Here is a 20752-nt window from a genome sequence, read left to right as displayed (position 1 = left end):
AGTCAAGGGTCTAATCTGCAGGGTGGGGGGCAGGGATGGCCAGCAAATTCCCCGAGGTGGCAGGTCAAGGGCAGAGGACGAGGGGCAGAGGGCCCGTGGGGAGCTGAGGAGACGGACAGGGTCCTCGGAGGGGCAGCGGGGATGGCTGTGTCACGACCAGGGGACTCCGTACGAGTAATACGACCCGTGTTACCGCTGGAGATAAGAGCTGTTACCTACTTGTTTCACGGGGCTGTCGGGAGGTTGGGAGGAGGTCGTGTGTCTACAATTACCTTGCAAAACTGCCTGTTACCCTTCGAACGTAGTACTACAGTCACAGCTAAAAGGTGACAAGAATACTGGATTTCCCTGGCCGCGCTGGAAGGCAGAAAGGGAACTAATATATACACACCCTTACGAAAAACTAACAAAGAGCATTTTGTGCACAGCAGGCAAGCGAGCCATGAAGGTGGCATTATAGCCCGACCCCCACGACCCTAAGTAAGAGCTGCTCACTGCTCGGGGTGGTCCGGCCAAGTGCAGGCACCGGCCCTTAGATGCTTTCCTCCCCAAAGAACCAGCCTTGCAAATAGCACCCCAGGCCAACGGTTGGCCGCAAGGGCACCCATTTGAGAGAGGGCCTTTGGATTCAAGATCTCGGCCTGGAGTTGGGTCCGCAGAGCTCCAGGGACTGGCGGATGATCCGTGGGGACATCCGAGACCCCCCTGAAGTCACACGTGAGGTGCTGCTGTGTGGCCCTTTCCCGGCGATCGGTGCTGTAGATTCTCTCACTGGTCTGTGCGAGGGAGGGAGGGTAGGACCGGATGGGAAGGTGAATGGGAACTTGCCAGGGAGGGTTCGGCTAGGAACACACAGGCGGGAATGATCTCGACCCGCGTGTCGGGGAGCCGTGTGGACAGAGTCGGGGGGCACGAGGCCAGGCTAGACTCAAGGCCATTTGGATCCAGGCCTGAACCGCGGGGCGGGTGCTTGCAGAGAGAGAGAAAGCGTGGCTGGAGGTGAGAAGCAGAGGGACACCAGGTCAGGGATGAGGCTCAGACGGGAAGATGGCCTCACACTCCCAGACGGAGCGAGGGGCCCATCAGACTCGATTTCTCCGGCTAGCCCTTGTTCTGGGCTCAGGCCTGGCTCATCCCCAAGAGCCCTGGGTCTGTTTTTGAGAATCAGAGCCCCAGACCTTCAAAGTGATGGGAGAACGTTCTGTTCCTCCCCCTGGGAGGTGAATTCACTCCTGGGTGTCTACCCAGGCCCATTAACCTCCGCGGCTCCAGGGGTGTGGCCTCCAGAGGTTTCCAGGACATTTCCATACTCCGGCCAGTTTTGTGATTCGAGGAATCTGCTTTCTTTAAGTCCCTCCCGCCCCCACCCACCGCAAGCTTCCCCGAGGTCTGAAGGTGCAGAAATGATCTTCACCGTTCCTGCCCGGCCTGGCCCGCCCTGGGAGGGGAAGCCTTGTAGACAGAAGTGGATTCGGGGCTTGCGAGCCACGCGTCCAGAGGCCTCGTGTCCGGTCTCAGTGCCGTGTGCGGGTAGAAGGAGGAGGGGCAGGAGTCTCAGAGCACAGAACACATAACCCGCACTGGTGGGGAGCTGGTTCTCCAGGCCAGAGAATTTTCCACCAACGGCCACCATCTCCCGAAACTGCACGGCCTGCCTTCTCGCCTTCTCCAGCGATAAATCACACTGACCCTTTTCGTGACACTTCAGGACTCTGCCCCTGGCCGTGAATCACGGCCCTCGGGTAGCTTATGGTCACGCCCATGGCGGCTACAGTGACAAGAGCTTTCTGCCCCTAAGCAAGTTGTAATATTTGGTTTCCCGACTCGTGATATTTGGTTTCCCGAGTGTTTTTTGTGTTTCGTTTTTGTTTTTTATTCTGACTCCCTCCTCCCTCCTGTCTGCCCCTGTCCTGGCTCTCTCCCTGCCCCCCCCCCCCCAGCTTCCTGCTTATAATGTGCTAGGGGTTGTAAACCCAGACTGTCGGTGTTCAAGCTCTTTGAGGAAGGAGATACAGTGAGCAGACCGTGAGTGAGGCCCAGGTTCTGGCTGATAAGGATGGGGCCATAGGACACCGATTTTGGCTACTCGGGGACATTTTGCCTTCCTCCTGACTCCAGTGAGCTGCCGGAGCCGTGATCTGTGTAGGCCCTGAGGGAAGTGAAAACAGTCGTGTTTGGGCCAGAGAAAACACGACTTCAGTTCACTAAGCATTTATTATTAAGTGCCTGCTGTGTGCCTAGAGGCTCTGGTATGTTCGGGGAGGTTCCACAAGCAGGGCCGTGGGATCCCTTCTGCAACCCAAAGGGTTAGCTCTGCCCAGGGAGAGACTTGGTCCTTGACCCCGGCTTCTGGGAGGTTACCTCTGAACACAGCGTGTTTACGCAGGGGCCTTGGGTTTGCACGGTACCTGCGGGACCCCGCGGGGGCTGCAGACTGAGGTCAGCCTCGTGGGCGGGCAGTCCTGACGGAGACACGATAAAAACTCCGGCACCGGGGCGCCTGGGTGGCGCAGTCGGTTAAGCGTCCGACTTCAGCCAGGTCACGATCTCGCGGTCCGTGAGTTCGAGCCCCACGTCAGGCTCTGGGCTGACGGCTCAGAGCCTGGAGCCTGTTTCCGATTCTGTGTCTCCCTCTCCCTCTGCCCCTCCCCCGTTCATGCTCTGTCTCTCTCTGTCCCAAAAATAAATAAACGTTGAAAAAAAAAAAAAAAAAAAAAAACAACTCCGGCACCGAGGCTCAGGCGCGCGTCCCTGGTGGCAGCACTCTGTGCGTGCTGTCGCGCATCGTTCTGGGAGAACCGAGCCCGGTCCTCACAGCCCCACGGGGAGAGGACACCCGGAAGCTCACGCCTGGTCTCTCTGGCCCCGGCCCCGGCCCCACGCACCTCTTCCCTCTGCTGATCTCCAGCTGTGTCCTTCTGCTGTAATGGACCGTCCTCTTGGGAGTATATGGCTTTGCTGAGCTCTGGGAGCCCTTCAGGGTGAATCACGGAGCCTGCGGGTGGTCTCGGGGACCCCTGAACTCCCACCTGCCCGTGTGGAAGATGTATGCTAAGGTAAGTTGTTCCCTCTGTGCCCCTTAAGTCCCTTCTGTAAAGGTTGCTTTTAGGCAACAGGCTTGGGCAATTCTCCCTTGAACCCACGGCCACCACCGACCACTGAGCTGACACGAACAGGCTTGTTAGGCGACCCACCTCCAAAGAGCCATCGGCCATAATCGACCAGTTACAACCAGGCACAGTTCGTGAGGTTACCAAGTAAGGGAGAATTCCATATCTCCCCATACTCCCTCACTCCGCAGTCCTGTGACTATAGTCCCCTCACCACCGCCTCCTGGCTGAGGGTCTCTCCTCTGCTGTCCTGCCCCCTGCTCCTTTGCGGTGTATTCAATAAACTTCTGCCTCTTTGTTCTGCCTTGGGGGGAGCTCTTTCAAGGCCTGCACCACCGCTGGCCACCACCCAATCTGAACACACTACCCCTTCCCCATTGGTAAACAGAAGGGGAGTTTTCGGAAGACGCCCCGGCTCCTTGTGGCACAAAGACGGCATGATTCTGACAATATGTGCGTTGTTTTGGGGGAAGCCACGTGACCGCTGTCCCTGCTCTACTACACTGCCAGGATGAAACAAGGTTCCAGAGTGAGGAGAGCGCCAGAGTTATGTCCGGGGTCAGCGTCTCCAGGCTGGGGCTGGGCCCTCAGCAAAGCATGAGCCTGGGCTGGAAGCAAAGGGTGTCTTGGAATATCAGGCGCGAGCGCCAGAGGGGAGAAGGAAGGAGGTCTGACCTGGGGGCTGGTGGCAAAGAAGAGGCAACAGGCAACGACAAGGTGAGGAAGGGGAGCTTGGGACAATCTGGGTCACAGGTGCCTGCGGTCCTCACGGATCTGAATAGAACACAGCTACGGACTTAGAAGGATCAGAACGCACTTTTAACACACTCAACAGAGCCCCGTTCGGTCTTGGGCGGTTTGTCTGGCATTTCAAAATCAGGCTGGTCGTAGAATGTGGGCCGTGGAAGATCCCTGCTCAAATCCTGGCTGCTCGGGCCTCGGTATCTCTCCAGTCTACGAGAACAGACACCCTCTCAAGAATGGAGCTGGCTCCGTCACATTCGATTTTCCAGGTGCTTTGCCTGCAATTTGGGCAAGCTTTCACCTGGAGAACAGCCAGGCTTTGGTCTCCCCTGAGGTTTGAACCTCAACACGGGTCCCGGAGGAGACCAGCACACGGCTAGTCAATTACGATTTTCTATGGAAACTAATCTCTTTCTTGCAGTAGAATTCTTTATTCATCAGTAAGCCCGGAGTGCCATAGAATATTCTATCTCTGAGAGGTAAAAGCATGCTTTTAGGTAACACTCGGCACAGTCACTCACAGATTTTATTTTTGAGAGCAAGAGAGACAGAGCACGAGCAAGGGAAAGGGCAGAGAGAGAGGGAGACACGGAATCAGAAGCAGGCTCCAGGCTCCAAGGTGTCAGTCCAGAGCCCGACGCGGGGCTTGAACCCACGAACCGCGAGATCATGACCTGAGCGGAAGTCGGATGCTTCACCGACTGAGCCGCCCAGGTGCCCCTAAATCATAGAGGTTAGAGCCTGAGCCCCAACCCCCTTAGAAGTGATCTTGTCTGGTCTTCCTTTCACAGATGGGGAAACAGAGGACTAAGAGGTGGCCTCCCCCAGGCCTCGTAGCCATTGAGAAGCCAGGATGGGTCCTCGTGCTCAGCCTACCTTAGGCAGAAGCAGAAGACGACGGCCAAACAGAAGAGCTACTGTGTGCTGAGTTTACGGTGTGGGCACGGCAGCCAGCTGACTTCTTACCTTTATTACTTTATTTCATCTTTACACCCCAACTCTGTGAAGTGGAATTCAGGTCCGACACGGGCCACCCCAAGTCAGTCCCAAGTCCGACCCCACAAATGAAGGACTGAGTCCTTTACGGGATTGCCCCCGCTCTAGGCGGGGGGTCTCCAAGCCACCCTCACTTCTGACCAGCTGGCCACAAATTCATGGGGGTTTCTGACCTCTCGGACTTTGACGATTCACTGAAATGACTCCCAGAACGCAGGACGGTGCTATACCTTTGCGTACAGTTTTACTATAAAGAGTAGACTTTGTCTCTGTCCCTCCAGGGCCTCTGGCTGGCCCCCTGTTCCAACCTTTAATCCTGTGGTTAGTCTTTGCAGAAGCCAGTCCTCCAGAGGCCACGGGAGCTGCTCATTAGCATCACAAAGAGGAGTTCCTATCACTCTAGAAGTTTCCAAGTGCTTTTGAAGATCTGTGGGGGGTGGCGGGGAACTGGGGACAAAGACCAGGTATCTTCTCTAGCATGCCACAGTGGGGTGGTCAGCGTCGTATTACCTAAAGCTCGCTGTGGCACCACCTGAAGGACTCAGGGAAGGAGAGCACTGAGCCAACTTTCCCGAGAGCCAGTGCGGATCAGCCGCCCGGAGGTGAAGTTACACGCAAAGACAAGGTTGCGGCTAAGTCAGGAGAAGAGCTTCTGGCGTCAGAGAATCAAAACGAGGGCCTGGTTTTGACTTCAGATCAAGGACACGGAGCCCCTCACATGAACATGACCTCACAGAAGCCCACCAGTTAGAGAAGACTTTCCCAACTCCAACCCCAGCCCTGCCCTGCCCGTCCACACCAGCACCGGCTTGGGCAAGTTCAAGAGCCCCAGGAAGACTCATACCAGTTAAAAGAATGGATTCTCAGCCAATGTAAGAAACAGCCTATCACCCAGGTCTCCAAATCAATTATGGCTAAAGGGTTTTATTTTTATCCTTATTGTATACTGATTTTTTAAAAAAGTAATCTCGGGGCGCCTGGGGGGCTCAGTCGGCTGAGCGACCGACTTCAGCTCAGGTCATGATCTCGTGGTTTGTGAGTTCGAGCCCCGCCCCGGGCTCTGTGTTGCCAGCTCGGGGCCTGGAGCCTGCTTCGGATTCTGTGTCTCCCTCTCTCTCTGCCCCTCCCCTGTTCACACTGTCTCTCCCTCTCCCTCAAAAATAAATACACATAAAAAAAAATTTAAAAAGTAATCTCTACACTGACTGTGAGGTTCAAGCTCACGACCCTGAGATCGAGTCACATGCTCCTCTCTGACTGAGGCAGCCACGCGCCCCTGATTTATTTATTTATTTTTGAAGCTTTATAGCAAGCTGGTCAAAACACGAAGCTTTGGGAAAGATCTAGATTTCAAGGCTATGGTTTCTCACCGGACAGTTCTGTGTGTGTTTGTGTGTCAGGGGGTGGGGGTGGTGTCTGGGGGCTGCGGTCAGAGAGGCTGGATCGCCTCCTTCTCTAGGGTCCTTTTAGCTCTGGAAAGAAAGAGTAAAGGATCCCATCCCTCCGTATTACATTTCGACAGAGTTGTGTGTGCCTGGGTCCCTTTTTTGGGGGAGGTCAAGAGCAGTGCTGTCCGATGGAAAAAGCTTGTGAGCCACTGAGGTCATTTTCAGATTTCTAGCAGATACAGTAAAAAGAGACAAATAGCATATTATCACTTGAACACATAATCAATATGAAAATGATTAATGAGGTATTTTCCATCTTTGATTCATACGAAGTCTTTCAACTTTTACACATAGGGCACGTCTTAGTTTGCATGTCGAGAACTTAAGAGTCACTCTTGGGGCGCCTGGGTGGCTCAGTCGGTGAAGCGTCTGACTGCGGCTCAGGTCATGATCTCACGGTTCGCGAGTTCGAGCCCCGCGTCGGGCTCTGTGCTGACAGCTCAGAGCCTGGAGCCTGCTTTGGATTCTGTGTCTCCCTCTCTCTCTGCCCCTCCCCCACTCCTGCGAGCGCACTCTCTCTCTCTCTCTCTCTCTCAAAAGTAAATAAACATTAAAAAAATTAAAAAAAATAAGAGTCACACGTGGCTGGTGGCCGTCCTATTGGACGGCTCATTCCTACATCCCATGCCCAAAAGGCACCCGCTAGGACCCATAACCTTACAATCTCTGCTTAGGTGTCCGCCCCCCTACAGCTTCTGATTTGCATATGCAAATGAAGGCCATCCCCTTCAACTCTGTCTTAAACACGCAGGTCTTTTACAGACATGATACTTTGACATCTGGGGCTTTGCTGGCCTTAGAGGGACCCTCCCTCCCTCCCCCGGCCAGGGAGAGCCAATCCCTAGATATTGTAAACAATTCACCTGAACGCACTTTTCAGATACGAACCGACGAATCCAGAACCCACACCCCACCACCTTGTTTGTTGGGCTCTCGCACTTTGGCCGCCCCCCTCCCCCCCCCACCACCTACCTTACTTATCCCGGGACCAGGTAGGAGACAACCGAGAACAGCTCCTATGCCCCAGAGCCCCCTGAAATTACTCAAAGTACCCAATCCTAAACCTGCTTACCCTGACCCACTGGGCGCTTCCCACGGAAACCACGAGAAACGTTCTTGCCGTGTTTCCCACTTCTTCGCCACGTGGCCCCTCTCCTCGGGCTCTGTGAGTCACAAACCATCTTTTCCGTGGCAATTCCCTCCAGTCTGGTGGCCTCACTCTACCTCAACTTGGCCATGATCACACTGGATGTTAGAACAGTGCCTTCAGCTTTGCGGGCGGGGGGTGCCGGCCGGGAAACCCGGCAGGTGTCTCTGCGGGCGCCATAAACTGATGACAAATTTCGCTCATCCGCAGAAGCCCTGCCGGAGCCACCTGTGCGGGACTTCCTCAGGGCCAATTTGGATGAATCTGGAGAGGAAGCGTTCCCTGGGTCCAGGTCATTCTTGTGCCCCCCGCCTCCCCCCGTGTCTGGGAAGGCCGGGTGATGTTGCGGGCCCCTGGGAAGGACGGCCTGTGATCAGCCAAGGGAGCCCGCCTGGGTCAGAGGCCGCTGACATCACAGTCTAGGCGAATGCTCGGGGACAGGCACCATGACAGCTGAGTTACAAGAGGCTTCCCAGAAGTTGTCTGACCTCGTGGAAAAAATCAATGCACCTCTTGTTTTTGTCTCCTGAAATATTTCATCCGTGATGATGCTGCCCCAGGTGACAACATATTTTATGACAAAGCACAGCAGGCTGCTGGGCCCCCGGTGGCTTCAGACGCAGCCTGACATCCTTTCCTGTCGTTACTGATGAACCTCACCTGCACGAGGCTGGGAGTCAGATGCTCCACCAGCCGCTCCCGGCCCCGTTAGGGAGCCCGGAGGGAGCTCAGAGGCCGGAAAAGCCATTTCCGGAGAAGATCCCACCCGCACTGGGGGGGAGGGCCGGGAGCCTAGAATGTCAGAGCGAATGTCAGGGCATCCGGGCCCACTCCGCGCCTTACAGACGCAGACAGGGGCTTGGAGAGAGGAAGTCCCCAAGGCCATCTGGAGAGAGAGAGAGAAGCCGAGGCCATGCAGCGAGAGGACAGGGCAGAGATCAAAACACGAGGCTTCTGGACCCAATTCAGTAATCCTTCTGTTCCCCCACCAGCTTTCAGAAAATGGTTCCTCCCTCCCCTTGCACTCCTCCTCCTCCCTCCCTCCCACCCTCCCTTCCTCCCTCTCCTCCTGCCCTTCCCCCCTTTCCACAAACAGTGGAGAACCTTCCGTGTGCCAGGTACTTCTCCGCGTTTATTCCTTCAGCCACCAGGGGCCATTTTAGGGGCGAGCAGAGGAACCATACTGACAGGCACACTGTCCCACAGTCCTGTGTCCGCGCTGGCCCTGTCTCCCAGGTAGCATCTGCCTGTCAGAGCAGGGCCTCTGGGCCCCGGTCAGGGTCACCTGGGCCAGGAAGGGTCACCTGCAGGGTTGGGACAGGCCGAGGTCAGGTGGCTTCTCCGCGGTCAGGTGGTTCGGGTGGGGGGAGGGGGTCTGGGCATGGTCCCCAGGGACTCAGCCCTTCTCTTGGATAGGCGCCTCACCTCCTGGACGTTTAGGGGCAGTGGAGTGTCCGCACGACTCCCCCGGGGTCGCCTTCTGTCTCGGCACTCGGTCCTGGCTGTGGGATGCAGAGGAGAGTCTGGAGCTCTTTCCTCGACTTCAGCCCGCACCGTGTGGCCAGCTGCCATGGGTCGCCCCGCTCGGTCTCTGGGCCTCTGTCTACAAGTCTATACTACCGGGGCCTGGACCAGCTGAGGCAGGGGTCCCCTCCAGCCCGGCCACTCCCTGGTGGGAGGACTAGGGCAGTGTTCTCAGAACGTGGCCCGCGGACCACGGCTTCAGGGTCACCTTGGGGGAATTGTTCAAAATGCAGCCCCCGGGGGGTTGGGACTTGGGGGCTGGGCTCGGGGCTTGGGAGGCTGCTCATCTGCCCACACCTCCCCGCAGGTGAGTGCACGGAAGACGGATGCCTCGATGGCAGGCCTGGGACAGAGGGGCCACAGAGGTTTAGCCGGCAGAGCCTGGAGGAGCCCTCTGAGGACACAACAGGGGGGGCCCCACCCTCCCTCCCCTGTTAATTGGAGAGGAGCCTCTGCCCCTCCTTCTCCCTCTCCCGTCCCGCCCCGCCCCCTGGGCTGCCGGCCAGCCCTTCCCAGGATGGAGACGTCCCCTGCCCGCCCGCCCTTGGCAGATCCTGGGAGGAGCCACAACCCAGCCTGCACTAACTCAACTCAGGCTTAACTACCACGCAGATCCCTGAGCCCGGGGCCTGTCGCCCGGCCAGCCGGCAGCTCCCCAGGGACCTGAGGTTCTGTAGCGGGGAGGCTGCTCCAATGAGGGGCAGTGCCAGGCGTGTGGCGCCCGTCACCTCCACCCCACTGGGGCTGGCACATGCCGGGATGCCAGCTCCCGATCTTGGCAAAGGGAAACAAAGTCGCTGCTGCTGAGTTAATTGAGGAGGGAGGGAGGCAGGTGGGTGGGAGCTGGCGAGCGGAGCGGCCTCGAGTGCCAAATGTCCAATCAGTGCCCACGTGCCAGGTCCCGGGAAGGGGGTGGGACGTGGAGGGACGGGACTCCTCGTAGAGCAAAGCCAGCCGTGCCGTTTGGAGGTCAGTTCTGCTCCCCCCTGCCTGCGCCTGTCAACTCAACAGAAGGGGATGTCTGTTCCCCCACAGCCAGGACTTACCCGGTGCTTCCCGGAGGTGGGAGATCCAGTCCCCACGGTAGAGGCTCACAGGAGGCTGGTGGCTCCCCTGCTGGACAGGGCAGATACAGGACCTTTCCGGTATCACAGAACGTTCTGTTGTCCGGTGCCCAGCAACTGGCCCAGCACTTCATAAACAACACAAGCACCTGATGGCTGCGACGATCGTCCTAACAACTGTGTTGGTTGCAGCTTAAACACACGAACGTGATTCCTGTGGAGTCCTAGGAAGAGACACGAACACACACCCCCCTCATGGAGGTTGCCAACCAATGCAGGCATCGTTACCGAGCCCCGCCGTGTGCCTATCAGGCTCCCTCCAAAGTCGTGGGGTTGCTAAGTAAGACCGTCCCCCACTCTCAAGGAGCGTGACGCACGGGTGCGCACGAGGGTGATGTCAAAATCACTCCGTGTGACGGGACCCGTGCTGGAGGGAAGCACAGAAAGCCAGAAGTTCAGAGGAGCTGTTTGGCCAAACCTGGGGTTCAGAGTTAGACTTCTGGAAACATCTCAATCTTTCTTCCCTTCCTTTGAACACTGGACTTAAAAAAATTCTTTTTTCCCGTGTTTGTTTATTTTTGAGAAAGAGAGAGAGGGAGAGACAGAGCACAATCGTGGGAGGGGCAGAGAGAGAGAGAGGAAGACACAGAATCGGAAACAGGTTCCAGGCTCTGAGCCGTCAGGGCAGAGCCCGACGCGGGGCTTGAACTCACGGACTGCGTGATCACGACCTGAGCCGAAGTTGGACGTTTAATCGACTGAGCCACCCACGCACCCCTGAACATTGGGTTTTTCTGCTATATTTCAAGACTCTGCTCTCTTGGGCCCTGAAGTCACCTTTCTGATACGGTTACTGAGCAGATCACCGTGAATGCTGTGTGGGGCCACGCTGTGTCCTATGCTGCAGAGAGACCAGCTTTGACCTTCCCATTTAGACCGTCCCGGTCCCCACTTAACCCTATAGAACGTTGTCATCCAAGTCTGCAGACCTAGGGGGTCTCTTCCCACTGAGCACAGACCCCATCTTTCCCCAGGCGGCCATTTGGGGACCCGAGGACGAGGTTGCTGTTCCCTGCCTCCCCTGGGATGACGGTGGAAAGTGGAGGTAAGTATGTAGCCTGCGATGCCTCTGAACACTGTCCCTTTAGGTCCGCGAGATCACGGGGTGCCGTGTGGTCCCCACGGAGCGCCGACCCCCAAGGCCCCATCTCCAGCCCAGACTGTCGCTCCTGAATGCCGCACGCTTACACACGGTGGCAAATGGAGTGGCTCTCATCTCCGCTTGGATGTGTCACCGGCACCTCAAACTCCACGCATTCGGAAAGGAAGGCATCCTTTGTCCTTCCGAGCCCTGACTCTTCACACTCCCCTCCTCTGCTGCTAGCTAGTGGCCCTGGGGGATTCAGCTCCTTGTCGCTTCAGTCAGGAAGCTTTTCCCAAGTTCTCCCAGCCTTGCCCACCTTTCCCGCCTCAGCCCGGCCTGCACGGGACCATCTGGCCGCCTTCTCTGTTGTACCCTGCGGCCGCAGTCGTGGTCACAGTCTCTTAGGCTCCTGTGAGCCCCCCGAGGTCAGGACCACGCGTGCCTTCTGTGTATTTCCTCCGTTACTCTAGCTCTTGGCTCATGGCAGGGGTTCCGTAAATGTTCAACTAAGTGACTCTCCCACAACAGTGATTGACAGGCTGTGGTTGGACCATCGGATGCCCCAGGTGTATGGAAATGAAAAAGACGAGCCTGAGAACATTCCTGTGAGCAATTCCCTAAACCAGGGGCCAGGAAACTTTTTCTTACAGGGACAAATAGTAAATACTTTAGGCTTTGGGAGCCCTATAATCCGCTCTTAGCTCTGCTTTTGAAGCCTGAAAGTAGACACAGGCCACACAAACACACACACACACAAATGGGCACGCCGTGCGCCAGTAACTACAAAACAGGTGGGGGTTGGATTTGACCTGCCAGCCCTAGTTTGCCTTCCAATGCGCTAAACCAAGCCCAGGGGGGCTTGACCCAGCACACCGCATGCCATGCCCGCCCATACGTGCCCCCTGCTTGTACCCTGAAAACCCGCTCCCTGCCCCCTGCCCCCTGCCCCCATGCGATTACTTATTTGATCCGAATTACCAGCCTGAGTTTGAGTCGTCGGAGCATCCCTCTTACTGGGGGCCAGGGACAAAGTTCCAAGCGCTGCAGAGAGTGAGGGCATGGCAGAGGACCCCCCTCGACTCGCAGAGCCGTGGGCATAGGACGTGAGAGATTATCCGGGAATATGCCCTGAAGATAAATACAATCGGGAGAATCTAGTCCAACTCGGAAGTCAGACTTTCAGGACAGGGACCGGGTTTCCAGGTGCCGGTGGAAGATGCAGGGGTTGGCGGGGGAGGCCGGGTCCCCCCACCCCCTGTCCGCCACCCCCCCCCACCCCTGCCCGGCTGCAACAGCATTAATTCCCTCATTTTTAAAGGAGGACAGTCCTGGCCCTTCGACTTCGCCAAGCCTTGGGGTTCGCGGCTCTGAATGCATTTTGTGAACAGCTCAGGGCTGGACACGTGTGGCGAATTGGAGAATGATTTCTCCAGTTCCTGCACTCAGACATGAAGTACTTCTTTGTGCCTTTTGCAGAAGAGGCCCCAGAAGAAGGGGTGGGGCAGAGGCAAAGGGGGACGATGAAGACAGGACAAGCCTTGAGCTGAGATCTTCATCGTTCAGATGGAGACGCCTCCAGAGGGTTCTGGTTGCCCTCGGTGGGTGCTCTCATCTCCTCCCTGGCCTCCGCGGCCTCCCCCTGCTCCTTTCAGGATGCTGCCTCCCCTCTCCCTCGGAAGGTAGGGACCAGGCCCTTGGGTGAGGGGCACCGGGGAGCTTGAGTGATGGAGCGGCTGGGAGGGGCTGCCATCCCATGCCAAGCTTGCAGTGGAATCGGGTTCATTTTTAAAGTCAAAACCCCTCGTGGGGCTCCCTCACCCGCCCCCAGAGCCCCTCTATTATCCTTAGGCCATTTGGTAGTTGTTGCTATGGAGACCACAAGCAAAATGGCATGCAAATCAACACAAGCAATAACAGCGGAAAGGGCAGGGGGAGGCTGGGAGGGCGGGTGGGGGGGGGTGTGGGGGAGGGCGCGGAAATGCTTCCACCTGCAGTGCTCATTAGGGTCTCAAGTGCAAAAAAGGCTCGGAAGGTCTGGGCAGGGGTCAAGGAGGTTCCAATCCAAACTCTAGAGAGAGAGGGAAGACACTGAGAATACAAAGCCTCTGTGGCAGGTGGCAGATGGGGGCCGGTTACCCCCCACCCAGCACTGACAGGGGCGCACGAGGTGGCTTTGGGGGAAGCCCCCCGCCCCCCCACCCCGCGCAGAGTTTAGGCTTGGCTAGGGGAGAGGCTAGTGGGACTTGTCCCAAGGAACACTCCAGCAGACAATGAGAACGTGGGTGGTGTGGAGCTGCTGGCTGGGGGCAGGTGCCCAAGGAGACAGCACAGAGCAGGTGCAAAGGGCTGGGTCCCTGGGGGCAGAGGAGCCAGGGCTCTGCCAGCTAGGGCCCATGGAGCAGGGCAGGTGACACGGAGTTGCAGGTGAGCGAGGAGAGGGACTGTGATGGATCGCTAGCTTGCAGCCACTTCGAGCAGCCGTAGGAACCCAGGTCCCCGGGGCTCGGCCAGGCCCCTCCATTCCCTCCCCTTGGGAACAGTCTGCCTCTTCTGCATGTGTCCGGCTGGGCAAAGGGGCAGCCGAAAAGCTTGGTTTTTGAGAGGAAAACCCGCAGCCCCCAAGCATATAAATGCACGCAACGGAGGCTTCTTGATTGAAACCAAGACCGACTCCATGGAATGGAGAACTTGGGGAGCTTCTCCCTTGTTCCTAGAGGTTTCCCAATCAAGGCAGATCAAAGCCACCGCAGATGTGCTCCCATGGGCTCCATGAAGGCCGTGCCCAGGACGCCTAGCTCGGAAGCCCAAGAAAGGAAAGGTAAGCCCTTCACACTCCTGCTCGGGGCACAGCCCTATCGCTCTTGCACCAGGTGAGTCAAAGGGAGATTAGCGATCAGCCCGGGGGCGGCTACCTGAACTTGAACCTGAGTGGCCAGGCGTTCTACATGGAGCACGAGGTCTACAGGAGTTTCGGGAACCTGGGTGGGAAAGGGCCTGCCCATCCCATTCTGCCCGGGTGGGGCCTTCTCCACCAGCGCCCCCTCCCCACCCAGAATTCTGCGTCTCACCAGGGTCTGCATTCCCAGGGCCCTTTGCTTGCTCAAGCCTTTTACTTGAGCTAAAAGGATGTGGGGGTTCCTGGGGCCGGCCTCTGTGCTCATGCTGCCCCAGGGACCCCGATTCCCCCTGGGATCTTATCTCCCCTCCAAGTAAGTGGAGTATTCAGGGCAGGATGAGGCCAGGTGCCCACCTCCCTCAGCAGGGGATGAAGGGACCAGCCCTCCCTCCCTGCCCAGGACAGCCAGGGGGTGGGCGTGTCCCAGCTCGGCCAATCAGACAATCTCCTCCCTGCCCAGGGCAGCCAGGGGGTGGGCGTGTCCCAGCTCGGCCAATCAGACAATCTCCTCCCTGCCCAGGACAGCCAGGGGGTGGGCGTGTCCCAGCTCGGCCAATCAGACAATCTCCTGGGACTTTGGCTCCTGAGCAGGGGATTCCAGGCCGGCAGGAATTGGGCAGAGCTGCCCAGTGTGAGCCCACAGCTGCAGCTCCTGCTGCCAACACCCCCAATTGTGTGGGCACCTCCCCCTCCCGCCCCCAGCCTCCCAATAAATCTCTTCTGCTTCCCGTGACCGGTGACCGGAGGAGTTTTCTGTAACCGCGGAAGAATTGCCTCTCAGGCCCTCACTTAGAGCTGTTGTGTCCCGGGATGGGAGGCTCCCTGTGACACCACCTGTGGCCCTTGGCACCTGGTGTACCTTCCCTGCGAAGGTGCAGAGAGAATACCAGAAGGACTGGGGCGGGTGAGGGGAGTGAGAGGTCTGGGGCCGCAGGGACCTGCCACCATCAGGCTCAAGTGAGCTGTTGCCCTGACGCTGTGGGCTTCACGGAGGGAGCGGCTTACTCCTCAAAGTCTGCTGAGCAGACAGGGGCTCGGGTATCGCCGAGTGGCTTCGCCTTGCCCTGGGCCACCTGGGACCTGCCCCACTCAGTTTACGAAGCTCCTCTCCTTCCCCCAGGGGTCTCGGCTCCCGTGCTGACGCTGGTGTTCCTGCTGGTTTCTGAGCGTGTAGTTGAGTTAGGCAGGTCCCACCTACACACACAGGTGCGTGCAGCTGCGGGAATGGGGGGAGGCGGCTGGAAAGCGTCCAGCTCACGGCAGGAAGGCAGTGGGATCGTCACTGTGAGGACAAGGGAGGTGGAGAGAAGGAATTTCTTCCCCGTCAGCCAAAAAAGGTCTTAGAGAGCACCTCTGCTCCAAATGGCTTTTTAAAAAAATTTTTAATGGTTATTTATTTTTAAGAGAGTGAGAGAGAGACGGAATGTGAGCGGGGAGGGGGCGGAGAGAGAGGGAGACACAGAATCCGAAGCAGGCTCCAGGCTCCAAGCCATCGGCACAGGGCCCGACACGGGGTTCGAACCCACAAACCACAGGATCACGACCTGAGCAGATGTTGGACGCTTAACCCACTGAGCCACCCAGGTGCCCCTGCTCCAGATGGCTATTTAAAGCCTGTGATGGACGAAGCCCCTTCACCCCCTTTGCAAAGTTAGGCTTCCCCGAATGCTGCCCTCTCTCCACCAGCCGCCTCTCCCAGGAACTTGTGTCGTTGATTTGGGGATGCCCCTTCCTGCTTCTCTTCCTACCGTCTTTTTCCTACAGATGCGCATCTTTCTGTGTCCCTAGACCACTCCAATCAGCTAAACGAAGGCCAACCACGGACGCTGGCATCTAGGGCTCTGACTGTCCCGGCTCCCGGGCAGGCGGCAGAGGCACGGGACAGGTCAAGCCACCAGTCGGCAAGGCAGTTACTTTCAGGCGAGAGGTGAAGGTGAACTTGCCCTTGATGAAGGCTCCAGGAAGCCTTGGGAACCCCGGCTTCTCGGCCAGATCCACAGGGGAGGACTGTCACTGGGAGGGTGGGGAGATGATGGAGGGGCTGGACTGTCCCTTCAGCGTGTCGGTGATCCGGGACCCCCGGTGGTCCCGACTCAGGTGCACAGGACCTCATGGCAACCTTGTCAGGGCTGCTTAGAAGGGACCCAGAGCTTGGTGGTCCCCTTCCTTGGGACCCTCGGGTGTTGTGTCCCTCCTGGCTAAGCTTGCTCCACGGATGGTCAATAAAGGAGGCGACAGAGGCCAGCAATGGCTCATCTGGACGGGAGTCCTCGCAGGGGTGAGGAGGCTGTGCGGTGCAGTGGTTAAAGCTCGGTCAGAGACCAAACGGCTGCCAGAACCCCGGCCCACAACATCCTGGCCGTGGGACCCGGGATAAGCGATTCAAATGCCTGGACCTCAGATTTGCCCGCCTGACTGTTCACGAGCAGCGGTTGGTATTCACTCTGTTGTCAGCTGCTTGGGCGTCTGGGAACCCCCTCCAAGTGGGACCGGGGCTCCCTAACACCGAACGGCGTTCAGCAGCCCTGTGGGCCAAGCGACTCACGGACCCTGCTGGTGACATCAAAACTAATCACTCCAGGGCAGACATCAGAGCTGGAGAGCTGAGGCAGCCATAGGCCAGAAATGGCAGAAGGTTCCTTGTTGATAAAGACCAGGCATGGACTCTCGCGGGGGCGCGCTGTGTACTTTTCCAAAGGAGGAGGGCTCACCTCGCTCGCCGCTGTGGCCCGCAGGGGACAGGAGCACAAAGATGCCTTCTGCCCAGGGTATTGCTTACTTGGCAGGGGACCCACAGCAGCGTGGACCGCATGTGCCCAAAGCAGCAAAGGCAGTAGTGTTTGACAAGTCGGGCCAGTGCTATTTCCAAATTAAATCACCCAGGCTGGCTGCTGGTATGCCCTCGTCGCAGATGGAGGGTGGCCAGCTCTGACTCTTGGCACGCAGAGCCCCAGGAAATGCCGCCAGACGACAACAATGGGACCCAAGGTGACAGGCCACGTACTTCTCATAGGACCGATGGCACTTGCCATATTCTATTCCCCAAAAGGGGAGACTAGGATTCCGGAACACCCACCAGGCGCCATTCGTAGGCATTGCACTCCTGCCCAACGAGGAAGGAAACAGAGACCAGGCAGAGGTCCTTCGCCCAAACGTACAGAGCTGAGACGTGGGGGGGCAGCATTGGAACTCAGATCTGGGTGTGCCAATGTTCCCTCTCTTTCCTGCAAAGGTCTCCCTCTCTTCCTTTCTTCTTTGTTCATAGCGGTCATCCTGGGCTCTAGTCGGTGAGCCGTGCACGTGTACCTGGTATCCTTAGTGCTGTTTTCTGTAACCAAGGACACTGAAGCTTGGGGACTTCAGTTAACTCAATACACGCTTACTGAGCACCGATACGTGCTGGACCCCCTGCGCTGCCGCGAGCGCTGGATGGGTTCCCCGTGTGTGCCCGCTACTACGGTGCCTGGTGGGGGCGAGGATGTGCGTGGTCATTCACGGACCTTGCCCCCAGGCTACACGCTCGTTCGGGGAGCGTTTGTCTTCAGATGCAGAATGAGCCAGAGCATTTCCTCGACTTGGCTGTTTCCCTAACGACTAATACTAACACGTCAACACGTCGTGAGTTTATCGTTTTGTGTAAACTCGACGTCTTCTCATGGGTTAGCTGCTCGCATCCTCACAAGGCCTCCGGGAGGTACGCGGGCTGGGTGTTGGCACGTGTTATAGATGAGGAAGTGAGGAGGGAACAGAATGAGTGGGGCTGCAGAGGGCAGGCCTCAAACCTGGGGCTGGTCCTGCTCCCGGGCCAGTGTTCCCAATGATGACTGTCCTCACTTCCTCTGCCTCCCCTGCACGGGCTCCCTATTTTGCAATACGTTGCCAACAAGACCGGATGCATTAAGTAAGTGTGAATGTGTTTCCCCATTTTTCTTAATCAAAGACATATGCACCTGCCACTCACAGCTCCTGCTCGGGATCCAGCCCCCCGAGGAAGAGAGGCTTGAGGGCCTCCACTTAGTGGGGGAGGATTTCCTCCGTCCACTCAACCCCCAGGATTTTGTGCGCCCACTGAACGCCAGGCGCCGTTAGAGGCGCTTGAGATACGTCGGTGAACCAAAGCTCCCCAGAGAGTACGTTCTAGCAGTGGGGAGACAGAGTGAACAACACAATAAATAAATATGTTATGGATGGTGTGTGTAAGACATAAATGCTACGGAAGGGGGGTGGGGAGCGGGAGGGAGTGGGTTCTAGCATGACACAGGGATTCAGGACAGATCTGCAGAGGCTATGACTCTCAGTTGGCATTTTGAAATCCTGAAAACAACTCAGACTTGTATGTTTGGGGGGAGCCCAGGTTGGTAACGCCCAGATTAGCATGTCTACTCAGTCTGGAAGCAGACACGACATGGGGGGAGGGTGTCTTTGGAAGTACCCACGAGCACGACACCGGGTGCTGGGGTGGGATGGGTGCTGAGTGCCTGTGCCCACTGTGCTCGGGGCTGTCTCAGGGAGGGACGCCCCCATCCCCCGCGCACACCAAACTACAGGTTGAGCAGGGCTGAGCTCTGCCCCAGGATGGCCAAGAGCAGCAAAGCCGGAGAGGAAGGCTAAAACCAAAATGGAGGTAGACTTCATTCCTCCTGCAGTTCTGAGTGATTGCCAGAGGCTTCCCTGGGGTCCTTTACCGAGAAAGAGTGGGAGACTCGGCAATCGATTGGTGATGTCTGCCACGGTCGGCAGTGAAAAACTCATCGCTTGCCCACCGTGGTCTAAGTTCTTGTCTGGGAGGGGAGCAAAAGTCTCAGCCAGAGCAGCAGTGCTGACCTTCGAGGCTGAGGGATGGGACAAGCCGGAAATGAGATGTGAAACAGTAGGGTTTAGGATGAGCTGGAGAGAGAACAAACTGGGTTAGGCAGGTGGATGCCTGAACGAAGCCAGGTGCCCGAGGCCCGACTTTGTGCTGGGGGGCTGCTGCCTCTGTAGTGGCTTCTTCTGGTCCCCCCCACGGACAGGTCCACACCCCGTCCCCCTCTGCTGCTGCTCTCCGCATCATCTGCATCATGTGCCCGAAGCAGCCGCGGGTGGAAATGATGCTTGGAACAGGAGCTGTCAGTGGAGTTAGGAGCCGGGGTTCATATCCCGGCCCCAATCACTGACTTTCTCTGTGACCTTGGGCATGTGGGCTTCTCCCCTGTGACGTCCAGTTTCCGTATTCACAAAGTGTAGACTTTAATGGTGCCCACTGGGCAGAGTCTCGAGGAGTACAAGAGATGATGTGGGTGAGACTCTCCACAGTGTTTTCCTGGCGCAGGAAGGCCCATTAGGTAAACTATTCATAATGATCATCAGGATGCTGTTGATAGAAACAACAGTAAATTTCCGCACACACACACACACACACACACACACACCCGTGAGAGGGACAGCATGGGGGTCGTTCATCAAAGGAGTCCCAGACAACTCCACTTAAATTAGGTCCCTGACATCCACGGACCCAGTTGGAGATCGAGTCTGTGGTTCCAGAATGCACATCGGAATAGACACACTTGATGGTTGACGGGGCCCCCGTGTTGTTTCTAGATCCGTGGGGAAGGGCTGTGGTAGATGAGCCAACCCAGTGGAGACCCCTCCTTGTCCCTGACCAAGACGGTGGGTAGAAACCAATAGCTCTTCCTATGAAGGGTTAACTGAGAATATCCCTCCCACCATATGCAGCGAGAAAATACAACAAAATACAGGAAATGGCTCTGTGTTGAGACTTTGGGCAACAGATGCTACAGGATGGTGACCTCTGAGAGAAAGGGATACAATGGAGGGAGCCCGAGATTGCCCACGTGTACTTCTCGAAGGTGGGTGCCGGGCCACAGTGAGGGGAGGGTGACCCACACAGGGCCCCCACATTTCCACTCATTCCACTTGGAATGACTTTTCCAAGAGACTGAGGTGTCAGGGCCAGAGGAGAGAGAGCCGGAGACAGAGGGGAGACCGAGCTTGGTGTCTCTTCGTCCTTGAGAGGACACCGGTCCCATGGGACTAGGGCTCCACCCTTATGACCTCATTTCACGTAAGCATCTCCTCCAAGGCCCCGTGTCAAAGACAGACTTGGGGGCACAACTCAGTCTGTAACATCCCCCTGTAACTCACCAGGAGGGTCCCCGAGAAAGTCATCGTGGCTCCACAGCTTCCGTGGGATCAGTGTGGCCTCTGTGTTAACAGCATCAGAGTTGAGTTTCTCTCTCTGCCCCGTCCTGTGGCCTCCACTCCCCCCACCCCCACTCACCGCCTGTGACAATCCTCGGGGGCCCCCAGCAGACCCTCCAGACAAATCCTTCCAGGACGCCTCCCAGAAAAGCCAACCTCAGTCAAGTGAACCTCCCAAATGGTCTCAGGATCCGTCTGGAGTTCTCTCTCCTATTTTTTAATCCCAGGACAATGTTTTTCCAGAAATACATCTATCCAGGGGCTCCCGGGTGGCTCAGTCGGTTAAGCATCCGGGTTCGGCTTGGGTCACGATCTCATGGTTCATGCATTCAAGCCCTGCATCAGGCTCTGTGCTGATGGCTCAGAGCCCGGAGCCTGCTTTGGATTCTGTGTCTCCGTCTCTCTCTGCCCCTCCCCTGCTTGTGCTCTGTCTCTCTCTGTCTCTCAAAAATAAATAAACATTAAAAAAAAAAAAAAA

The 20752-nt window shown here is 57.2% G+C and overlaps 2 long non-coding RNA genes across 2 annotated transcripts; one reads left to right on the top strand and one right to left on the bottom strand.

The window, feature by feature from the left end:
* Nucleotides 1-8551: 8551 nt before the first annotated feature.
* LOC115500967 lies at nucleotides 8552-10588 on the bottom strand. The gene is made up of 3 exons (XR_003964678.1): nucleotides 10016-10588; nucleotides 8871-8947; nucleotides 8552-8749 (listed from the first exon to the last, which is right to left on the bottom strand). It is a non-coding gene; the product is annotated as an uncharacterized LOC115500967 (long non-coding RNA).
* Nucleotides 10589-10766: 178 nt separating this feature from the next.
* Nucleotides 10767-18229, top strand: LOC115500972. Its single transcript, XR_003964685.1, has 3 exons — nucleotides 10767-11138; nucleotides 13892-13995; nucleotides 15838-18229. It is a non-coding gene; the product is annotated as an uncharacterized LOC115500972 (long non-coding RNA).
* Nucleotides 18230-20752: the final 2523 nt, after the last annotated feature.

The sequence above is a fragment of the Lynx canadensis genome, chromosome E1 (genome assembly GCF_007474595.2).
Source record: "Lynx canadensis isolate LIC74 chromosome E1, mLynCan4.pri.v2, whole genome shotgun sequence".
Lineage (NCBI taxonomy): Eukaryota > Metazoa > Chordata > Mammalia > Carnivora > Felidae > Lynx > Lynx canadensis.
Note: the sequence above shows the minus strand (reverse complement) of the source record. Positions and strands in the feature narration are given on the sequence as shown.